Source organism: Pteropus vampyrus, unplaced genomic scaffold, assembly GCF_000151845.1.
Source record: "Pteropus vampyrus isolate Shadow unplaced genomic scaffold, Pvam_2.0 Scaffold64, whole genome shotgun sequence".
NCBI classification, from domain to species: domain Eukaryota; kingdom Metazoa; phylum Chordata; class Mammalia; order Chiroptera; family Pteropodidae; genus Pteropus; species Pteropus vampyrus.
The window spans coordinates 4,749,834-4,761,875 of NW_011888845.1; the positions used below are offsets into that span (position 1 = coordinate 4,749,834).

Genomic DNA, 12,042 nt, shown 5'->3' on the forward strand with positions numbered 1-12,042 from the left:
TTAGATCATAATAGATTTAAATTAATACTTAAAATAACAAAAAAAAGACATTAAGTCAATAGGCAGAGCCCTTCATTCTTTTAAGAACAGAATTCATTTTGAATTTTACTTCAATTTTTTTCATTTTTTTTAAGAAAAATAAAGAAATCTTTATCTTTTTGCCAAGGATTATGAGTAATAAATCAGAAAATGAACACAATTTAAAATGTTTGTCAGTTTTACTCTTTCAGTGTGTATCTAAAGTTTCATGAATCTAAAAGTAAGTTTCATACAAGATATATTTTATTTTTAAAATTATTTTTAACATATTTTTATTTATTTATTCATTTTATTCTATACTATTTTTCATTTTATTTTTTTATTTTTTTTACGCCTATAGCACCTAGTCTTCTTAGGTGATCTCCCATCCAAGTACTAACCAGGCCCAACCCTTGCTTAGCTTCCAAGACCAGACGGGATAGGGCTTGTTCAGGGTAGCATGGCTGTAGGCTAATATATTTTTTAATTTTTCAAATACAGGATATAGTTTAGTAAGATGAATTTGGTGGCTAAGACTGAATCAAATATAATTATCTTAATACATAAACACTTTTTGTAGTAGAACCAGTCCAATTTTTCTTTCATTTGTATTTTCAATTCTCATTTATAAAACTGGTTTTAGTTAATTGTGATAGAAGCATTATTTAAAGGAATTCTAAAGTGTATTTTTTTTTTCCTTAGGAAAGTGAGATGATTAAATATCTAGAAATTATAAACAAAATATTCTCCATGACTATATTATTTTCCATTATTATCATATATTTAATGCTCTAATATCAATTATTTCATTCAACTATAAGACAGTATTCCACATACTGAGTACAATTAATAAATACAACAGTTAATTTCCTGCCCCCCAGGATGTATATTTTATAAGTTACAGAAATATACAATAAAATATTTCAAAATATAGTAAATAATAAGTGGAAAATATAATATGTACATAAGTAACTAACATAATTAAAAAGTATCATAAAAGACATATAGTAATTATGAGAAAGGAAAGTATACTAGAAATGATCAAGGATTAAGGTAGAATGTGGGAATTATTTTGACCTTGTAGGAAGGATAAAATTTGGAAAGTTGGGGCAGAGATTAGGGGAAGTTAACAAAGATATTTCAGCTGGTAGAATGTCAAAGAAGCAGGAAACAGACTGAGGAGTAGTCTAGGTTACCTGGAGAGGTCACAGCATTAAGAGAACATTTTAGGGAAAATTTACTGGCATTTTAACTCTGACTCAGTTATCATATGAAGTTCTATACTAAGAACTCATTTCATTCTCACACCCTCATCAGCCAGGTATTATTATTTCTGATTTTCCTTGAGATTAAGAAGCATAATTATGATTGTATAGCTAATAATTCATGGAGCTAGAGTTTAACTCTCAGTTGTCTGTTACCAAATTCCCACAGCCTTAAAAGCTACAGTAAATTCGCAGGTATTGGTCTTCCAAAAATATGTTTATTCTCCTTTCCAAATTGAAGGGTTTTGTTTGTTGGTTGGTTGGTTGGTTGGTTGGTTGGTTGGTTGTTTTTAACTGAGCATAGACTTTTAGATTGGTATTTATTTTCTTGTATTCCATTACAATATTGATCTACTGGGCTCTTGCTTCTACCATCAAGAAGTCAGTTATTAATCTTGATGTTCCTTTGAAAATAATGTGTCTTCGTTCTTTGGCTGCCTTTAAGATTTTTTTTTTTTAATTTCTTTCATTATCAGCAGTTTTAACCTAGATGATCTTTTCTTTGTACTTATCCAGCATAGATCTGGAGAACTTTTTAAATCTGTGGTGATTGTCATTTGTTATCTTTGGAAAATAATCAGGCAGTAACTTTTTAAAATATTGCTTATTCTATTTTTCTCTTTGTCGAGGGGATGGGGGTGGAGTCCTAACATCTGTCAGGTTTTTTTTTTTTCATTATTTCCCATATTTCTTGTCTATTTTTCTGTCTTCTCTATCATTATTTTTCTATATGTAGTTAAATCTGGATATCCACAGCTAATTATCTACTAAGATTTCTGTTATTATTCTTAGTTTAATATAAATATTGGATTAAATTTTTACATTTCAATTATTATTATTTTAAAATCCACAGTATTTCTTTGACTCTTCTATTGAAGGTTTCTAGTGAAATTTTCTGTCTCATTTTATATATTTTTGAACATATTAATCATAGTTATTTAAAAATATCCAGTAACCACAATATTTGGATAGTCTATTTCTACTGTCTAGTCTTCTCTTGAATTTTGTTCCTTGATATTTCTTAAATTTTTTATTGAATACCAGCCATTTTGTGTCAAGCATTGAAAAGCTCTACCTAGTGTTAAATTCTTACAAAGAGTAGATGAAGTACAGACAGATGACTTCAGTTCAGTTGAGTGGGGTTTTAGCATGATCTGGCCTGGAGTTTTTGCTAATTTGTCTTACTTACTGATTGTGGCCCTTTAGAATTACAACTGAAATCCAAAAGGGTTTAGCAGGACCATTCCAAAATTTTGCAGGCTCTAAATTCCAACCTCTGGTTTTCCTGCACCACACACTACTGAATCTTTGCTGTTCGCTTTCACTGCTTTCTACTTGCATTGAGTGGTTACACTCTAGGGAACAAAGGTCTCCAAAGATTGCTCATCAAAGTTTAATTTTATTCTCTGCTCTTCTCTTAATGGACCTATCTCCTTGACAAAGCTAAATGCCGATATTTTATTTTCATTCACCAGAGATTTGCTGAAAGCTCCAGCTACTTCTTTCTGCTTAACTTTGTGGTTTTATTCATTTATTAATTTTAATTTGAATATAGTTAGTATACAATATTATATTAGTTATATTAGTTTCAGGTGTACAATATAGTGATCTGACATTTTTATACCTTATAACGTGATCACCCACTAATTCTAGTAATCATATGTCACCATGTAAACTTATAACAATATTATTGACTATATTCCCCTTCATCCTTTTTCATTACACCCATCTTCCCATATTCTTCCTCTCTAGGAATCATCCCTTCAGTTTTTATTTCTGAGGCTGTTTTTGTTTTGTTTTGTTTTGTTTCATTTTTTTTTCAATTCCAGATAGAAGTAAAACAATATGGTATTTATCTTTCTCCATCTGATATTTCACTTAGCATAATACTGACTCTGTCTATTCATGTTGTTGCAAATGGCAAGCTTTTATTATTTTTTATTGCCATATAATACTTCATTGTATCTATATACCATATCTTCTTTATCCATTCATCTATTGATCAGCAACTAAGTTGCTTCCATATCTTGACTATTGTAAATAATACTGCAATGAACATAGGGTGCATATATCTTTTTGAACTAGTGTTTTTATTTTCTTTGAATAAATGCCAGAAGTGAAATTGCTTTTATTTGCCTGAATTTAAATAGGCAAATGTCCTGGCATTTACAGCAGAACCAAGTATGATATTATCTTAGATTGCTTCCTTTCTCCAGAATTTAGGAAATCCAATCGTCTTATTTTTGTTGTTGTTGTTGCTGTTTTGTTTATTTTGTTTTGTTTTAAGAATCCAACAATTGCTTTATATATTTGTTTAATTTCTCTAATTGTTTTTGGTAAAATAATATTTGACAGAATGTTTTTGCTTGCTTATTCGGTAAATCACTTTTATTAATATGAGGACATTCTCATTGACTTCTCATTTGCTAAGAGAATTTGTGTGAATGTATATTGAATTTTATAATAACTTTTCTTCATCCAAGATATTCAAACCATTTTTTTCTTTAATAGATTTTCTTTTGTTGAAGCATACTTCTGTATGCGAGTGAGGGGAAACTACTAGCTTATAATATAATATATTTTGAAGACATCGTTAGATTCCATTACTTAAATTTACTTATTTTTTCATTTTTTTTTTTTAATCTTAAGTGAGATGACTGAGTTTACATTTTTTGTTATATGCTTGCCAAGTTTTACTAATCTCAAAAAATAAGTTGGGTAGTTTTCCCTCTTTTTCTATTTTTTGCACCTGTATGGCATAAGAAGGGAATTAAAGATTTGGAAGTAATTTTATTTCAGTTTGTATGAGCCTACTGTTAATCTGCCTCTTTTGGCACATTTTAAAATATCTATTTGTTTAATAATATTTTCTATTTCTTCTTGATCAATTATCCTAATCTATGTTCTGAAATTTGTTCATTTTGTCTAAGTTTGGGTATTATAATTGGCACATTGCTAGATTCTCTTCCTTCTCCTCTTCTGTTTTCCTAGTCTGATAATCTTTATATTTTAGTAAATAGCTTAACTTGTTTATACAAAGAAATAATATGAAGATGGATAATTCTGACCAGTTGCAGTATTTTCTGCATGTTATACTTTGACCTTATCAGATTTAGATTGATATGCCTAGAGGTAATGACTACTATTAATTGATGGTAGTCATATGTCACTAAACTAAGCATGTTATAATCATTACTACACACAATGCTCAAGAAAAGCTTAAGAAGTAAATATTATTGGTACTTTATGTATGGAAGCAACTGAGACTTTGAGAATTTAAATAAATTACTTAGAAACATTAACTAGGTTAGTAGTTGTGGTAGGCAGAATTATAAAATGGTCGTAAGATTTCCACCTCCTAGTGTATTAGGTCCTGTAAAATCTCCTCTCCTTGAATATAAGACCTATGAGTATGATAATATATTACTTTGATGATTATGTTACATTATTTTTTAAAATAACTTTTATTCCTGTAACTAAGGTCCCTAATCAGTTGACTTTGATTTATCAAAAGTAAAGTTATCCTGGGTGGGCCTGACCTAATTAGATGGGCCCTTAAAAGAGATAAGTTGAAGTAGCAGATGATCTCTGGTTGGCCATGAAGAAGCAAACTGCCGCATTAAGAATAGGAAGCCCTAGATCAAAGACCTAAAAACAGTCTCTGGATGTTTAGTGTAGTCTTTGCCTGTCAGGTAGCAAGAATACGAAGACTTAAGTCCTATAATTACAATAAAATTAAATTTGCTGACAACCATTGAGTTTGGAAAATGTCTCCAAGCCTCAGGTGAGATCATAACCCAGCTAATATGTGGGTTTCAACCTGGTAAGATTCTAAGCAAAGGATTCAAATAACCCAGACTAGACATTGACCTACAGAAATTATAAGGTAGAAAATTTATGTTGTTTAAAGCTGCTAAATTTGTTGTAATTTGTTATGCAGCAATAGAAAAGTAGTGTACCAAGCATGTCTAGAAATTTAATAAGCAACGAAACAAGTGTTAAAATTTTATTACAGACTTCAAAATTCATATTCAGGATTATTCTCTTCTACTTACCTTAGTATGTTTGACATTAGTCACAGAAATTTAAAACATCTAGCTGTTGACCAGGAAAACTAAACACTGCATAGTTCATCCTATTACATTTACCAAACTTGACCACTTTGTTTTCTGTCTCACTGGCTGTGCAGTTTACTGTGGCAGATATGGTTCATCTTCTATCATCTCTGTCGTCTGTGTCTCCTTCTTACCTACATATTTTCAAACTACAAAAAATGTTTTATCTAAATTCAGTGGAAAGAGTAATGTCTATTTTGTATTAAGAGGTAAAAATGATGTGGCTCCAACTTCATATATTATGCAAAGTTTTACTCATTTCGGTAAACATATTTTAAATACATTTCTCTCTTCAGCAAACCTACTTCAAATGCCAAGATAATGTAGTTTAAAAATAGTATTTTACCTTTGACTATTATTTAAAATTACTGGAATTAATTAATTTTACAATGCTAAATGGAAAAGTGTTTTGCACTAAGAATGTCTAAACCCAGAAAAATGCTTCTGAATCAAGTAAGCAACAGATGAATAGAAATACTTGAACTCTGGGTTATTTCTAGTTATTTCTACTCTTCAACATTTATAATTTTTTAATGTTTAATATTAGATAAAAATGTTTCCTTTATTCTCTTATATTTTCTTTTCATACAGATTCTATTGTATCTGGTGATCACTGTTATAGAATCTGACACTTTAATGATAATTATAGCATTAAATTAATGATAATTTTCCACTAATTATTAGATCATCAGGAATACCAATAAGCTTTTAAAGAATATATGGCTTCGATAGAAAAGAAATTCAGTTGGCTTTTTGACTCACTAAATTTGTTTCAAATTGTTACTGAGATGTCAAAATAAAAACCAGCAAAAAATAACCCTGCTTTTGTCTTTACAGAAATGATTTATACCTCTTAGAAAGTGAATTGTCAGAACATAACTAAAGGGCAACTCAACATGTCCCACAGATTTCATGCTTGTGTCATCCATCCTACTCCGCCCATCACTGTGTTGGGTAGTTTTCCCCCATTCACTACAGCACACAGTTGACTTGTCTATTGTAGAATTGCTTCCGCTTAAAATAGCAAATTCATAAAACAAAATATAATCATTACATTTAATTTGTATGTAAGTCCTCTTTTAAGGCTGACAAAAAAGAAAAGGAGAAAAATATGTAAGTCTAAAACAAGCTATGAAAACTTTGTGACTATTATCACACTCATTGAGAAGTTAACAAAGTGGGGTAACAATGCATGAGAAAATCGCTGCTAAAATTTAGGAGACCGTGAGTACTGTTAATGAGTACTCTTGAGTGGAGAATTAACACATGAGTCAGGAATAAAGCCAAATGTTAACAATACGGTGGTTCTCATTCTTCTGCTTTTCAGCTACTTATAAGCCATAGAGAAACAAATGGCCCTGTTAAATCAAAGCAGAATACTCAGTGGCAACTCTCCTACATTTGAATTACTGTAACCTAAATGTACATACATGGAACATACATTACTTCTTTGCTAAATGTAACGTTTGAAAAAATTTTGCTATTCACCTCTAACAAACACACAGAATGTTTTTGAAATCTGTTTTGGGTGCTAACGACAGGTTTTGCATTATTTTTCCTATTATATGATTTTTTTTTATTTGTTCAACCAATACGCATTACATATTTAGTGGGTGCCAGAATGCCTCAAGATGCTGGGAAGTATTAAACTGGAGCTTGTTCTCTAATCTCAGGGGACTCCCACTCCTAGTGTGGGCATGTAAATATGTAGACATCTTTATTCACAAATAAAGAAACTGGGTCGGCATAATCTAGTGCAGCTCTGTGCAGTAGAAATATAATGATACCTGTGTGTGCTTGACATTTTTTAGGAGCCACATTTTTTAAAAGAGTTAAAGGAAAGAGTTGAAATTAATTTTAACATGATTTCTTTAATTCTTTATATCCAAATTATCATTACATTATGTAAGTAATAAAATTATTAGTGAGATGCTTTACATTATTTTTTATGCTAAATCTTCAAAATTCAGTGTGTATTTTATACTCATAGCACATCTCAGTTGGGACTAGCCACATTTCAATGCTCTATAGCCACAGATGAATAGTGGCTACTGTATTGAATAGTGAAGATCAAGATAACAGCTAACATTGATTTTAATATTTTGCATAATGCTAAATCAGAATCTTTGAATGTAGAAGCCCAGATTCTACTTTTTTGACAAGAGCACTATTTTTCAAAAATATCTTTAGTATATAATTACCCCACAGTAATTTGAGGTTTTTCGTTTGTTTGTCCAATCCTGGGAAAGCAAAATTTACTTTTAGTATTCTGAATATTGTCATAGGCCAACTCTATCCTTTAGAAAATAATATGCAAAGTTTTACAATTTTAATCAACCAACGGTACTGAATTTACATAGATTAATTATTTGTAAATAATACCAAAAGCTGTCAGGAGGTTAATTTGTCATAATTATATATTTTTTAAACTTGTGAGCTAGTTGCTGAGCTTCATATTGAGTTTAATTTTACACAATCACTACCTCTTATTATTACACATCATTTTTATATTGAGACATTTAACAAAGTCAATAGTTCCATATTGTGAGTATAATTCATAAGTATTTTTATACCTTATGTATATTTTATTGATATGCTGCACATTTTTATTGAATTACATACTAATGAATACTTTTTACACAGTTTATAAACTGTAATAAAAGTAATTTGGGGGAAGTATTGACATTCTGTAAAAATTCTAAAAGGCATGAGTTGATTGAGAGATTGAAATAGCCAGGAGTAATATTTGAAATGTAGGCTTAATGGTAAGAAATAATCTAAAGGTTGTATAATTATTCCCTTAGAGCTACCAATGTGTGTGCCTGTCTGGTTGGGAAGGAAGTTTTTGTGAACAAGAATCCAATGACTGCAAAATGAATCCTTGTAAGAACAATTCCACCTGTGCTGACCTTTACAATAACTATCAGTGAGTAATATATTTATCGTTTTCTTTATGAAATTACTTGGAGTGCTCCATGTCCTTGAAATGCATGCAGACATTATTTTCACTTTATATCCATTTAATTAAAATGACTATCTCAAGATAAAGAACTATTCTGACACAATAGTGTCATATTCATTTGAAATTTACATATACTAAAGTCTAGATGTTAAGTCAAAACAGGAATAAAGGTATTTTAACACAGAGTAAACTGGTGGTTACCAAGGGCTGGGCGGTAAGAGATTGTGAAGGATGTTGTATAAGGATACAAACTTGAAGCTAGTATATAGACAAGATTATGTTATAATCATAAAACTTGCTAAGAGACTAGATCTTAGTTTTATCATACAAAAGAAATTACTATTATTATGTGACATGATAGAGGTACTATCATTACAATGGCAATCATGTTACAAAATATAAATATATCAAATAAACATGATGTACAACTTAAATTTACACAGTGTTACACATTAAATATGTTTCAATTAAAAAATAAACAAATTTTATTTAGGAAATGCAATTTCCAGTTGTGGCACATGTTAAAAATGCATTTTCTTCTTCAAAACATGTTTTTGTATCTCAGTGTTGTTTTGGACCATTCCACACAAAATGAGTGCCATGCTATGGCTCTTTAGTGCATTCATTGATTTAAACTTTCGATTTATTTCTTAGAGATTACTATGAGTTTGGATTACTTTGGTCAAAATATTGATATATTTTACAACTTAATTATGCACATTGTTGTAGTCTAATTGTATTAGTTTTAGATGAGACATTTGAAGAAACTCTAAATAGAAATTCTGAATAGCTATTGCTATTTCAAGTATTTAATATCCAAATACATATTGGTAAATAGCTCTTAGTCTTTGACTTGTTTTATATAAACTTTTATCGAGCAGATGCAAAACCAGGTATATTGCAACTGAAATGTTCTTGTCACAGAAGAATATTTATTGAATATAAATATACTCAAATGATTATTTTTTCAGGGATAAGTCAAAACGAATTCAGAAAGTCTTCCAAAATAATTCATACACTTCCTTTTGTCTTATGATTATCACCTTTGGTTACTAAAATGAGATATAAGATCCACACTAGTCATAGTAGTCAGTTTATTTCATTAAAAGAGAATTCTGAAATTGCCAGCAATAGTCACATTGATATTTCAATGACAGGAAGAAAAATGAAATAATCTTGGTAGTAGAGAAACTCATAGTGCTAGTAGTTGATATTAGTTTAAAATACACAAAAATGTAAAAACCCAGAGCTATATTATATGATATTGATGTATTGATATATCATCACAAATTAATATTAACTACTTGCCTATGTAGTGGAAGAAAAAAATCAAATTTCATTAAGCTAGGGAAATAACTATAGTTATGAATGTTTATTTTATTTTCCTAAATAATTTTATTAATTATAACCTACAAAATAGAATATGAATTGTCCCAATTTTTTTTTCCCGAGACTCTGATGTATACATTTTAACATTTAACTTTCTTTAATTTCTAAAAACAATGCGTCTTTGTATTTGTTTGTGTATGCACTCACATTGTCAATTGCCTCCAGACGAACACCAGCAGGAACACATCTGTGGTTGAACAAACTGAGTTTTATAACTCATTGTCCAGCGTGACAACACACATCCTGTAAATCCAGGGGGGGCATCTCTGTAAAAGAGTGCTGTAAATGACTTAGAGGTTTGAGCTCGATATGTAATTCTGGGAACAGTTTAAGAAAGTGGGACTTTGGCCTGAATCAGATATTATCAAAGTGGAAAGAATTCTATGATTGGGTTCGTAATAAATCTTATGTAGAAGGATGGAAGACTAGACACAGGTAAAAGAAATTTTTCAAGAGGCACAATCATTCAAACTAGCCATGATAGGGCTATTTTTGTGATTTAGATAATGTTCATATTTTTGTCTATATTTGGATAAGATTATAGGGAAGGCTTATTTTTGTTATGATTCAACAATGTCAGCGAGTAGCCTTGCCTTGTTTTGATGTTCTGTGAGATTGCCTGTTGAGATGTTCAATAGAACACCAAGATCTAACTGTAAAACTAGTATATGGTACTTGGCCAGCTCCTGGATAGCCTGGATGTTACTTGCTGCTTTCTCTTTCCCAAAATACCATTTCATATATATGTGTGGAAAGAAATATATGCGTGTGCATGTTTATGTGAAATATATCACTTATGTTTATCCATCTATTTGTCCAGAATATGTTATTCTCATAACGTATATCAAAATCAAACAGAATTAGGGGACTCAAATATTTATTATCCAACATAATAGTACTTTTATTTAGATAAAAATACTTATATAGAGAGATCTTAAAGATCTAAAACAAAACAAGCAAAAAAATCTATAACATTTAATTAAAAAACACTTTAATATTCATAAGACGCAATCAGCCTTTCTAGATAACTCTGACACTACTAATTGTGAATTCTTAATGACTTAAATTTATAAATGTATCAGAAGACTTTGCCACTTAACACAAACTTCTAGTCATTTCATCATTCCTCAGATTATTGATAGATTACTGATTTTATTTATGAGAAATTGTGTTGCATTTTTTTCTGCATATAAAAATAGAAGTCCAGCTAAGTAGGCTTTCTGGTTGTATCTTCTTTGTGATTTTAAAGATAATGTGTTAGTCTAAATGTTATAACATTGGCTATACTGGATTGTAAGGAGAAGAGAGAATTCACTAAATACATTATCAGTGAGGTTAGCATAATTTGTGCATTACATATGATGACTCACTATTTAGGAATTTCCTTACCAAGTTATCTTTTTATATAATAACTTTATTAAAACATAATTTACATACTATGTAATTTATTTTTTAAAGGATACAATTCAGGAGTCTTTAATATATTCACAACAAAGTGAAACCATTACCACTGTTATTTTAGAACATGATCATCACCCCAAAAGAAACCCATAACCATTAGCAATTCCTCCATATTCCCCCTCACCCAGACTCTGAAAACCACTAATCAATTTTCTTTCTGTATGGATTTGCATATTCTGGAAATTTTATATAATAAAATCATGCAATATGTAGTCTTTTTTTCACTGGCTTATCTCACTTAATATAATATTTTCAAGATTTATATTGCAGCAAGTTATCAATACTTCATTTCTTTTTTATGGCCAAGTAATATTACATTATATGATAATAACACCTTTGTTTATATGTTATTCAGTTGATAGACATTTAGATTGTTCCTACTTTTTGAGTTTTATGAATAATGCTGCTATAAATATTTATGCATAAGTATGTATATGGACATATATTTCTAAATTCTTTTAAGTATATAACCAGCAGTGTAATTGCTAGAAAATATAGAAACTTCCAAATTCTTTTCCAAAGTAGATCACTATTTTACAATCACACAAGAAATGTATGAGGATATCGATTTCTCCATACCCTTGTCAATACTTATTGATGTCTATCTTTTGTAGCTGTTCTAGTTGGTGTAAAGGGCATCTCAATGTGCATTTGATTTGCATTTCCTTAAAGACTAAAGATGTTAACCCTCTTAGTATGTGCTGTCTTAAGATGCACTTTTTGGCTATGTGTACATATTCTTTCAAGAAATGTCTCTTTAAATTTGACTGAACTGGAACTAGGTTATTTTTCTTTTAATTGTAAGATTTTTTTTGTATATTTTGGATACAAG

The 12,042-nt window shown here is 29.9% G+C and overlaps 1 pseudogene; it reads right to left on the reverse strand.

Annotated features, from left to right (window-relative positions):
- Positions 1–370: 370 nt before the first annotated feature.
- On the reverse strand, positions 371–490 carry LOC111740516 (annotated as a pseudogene).
- Between the last annotated feature and the right edge of the window lie 11,552 nt (positions 491–12,042).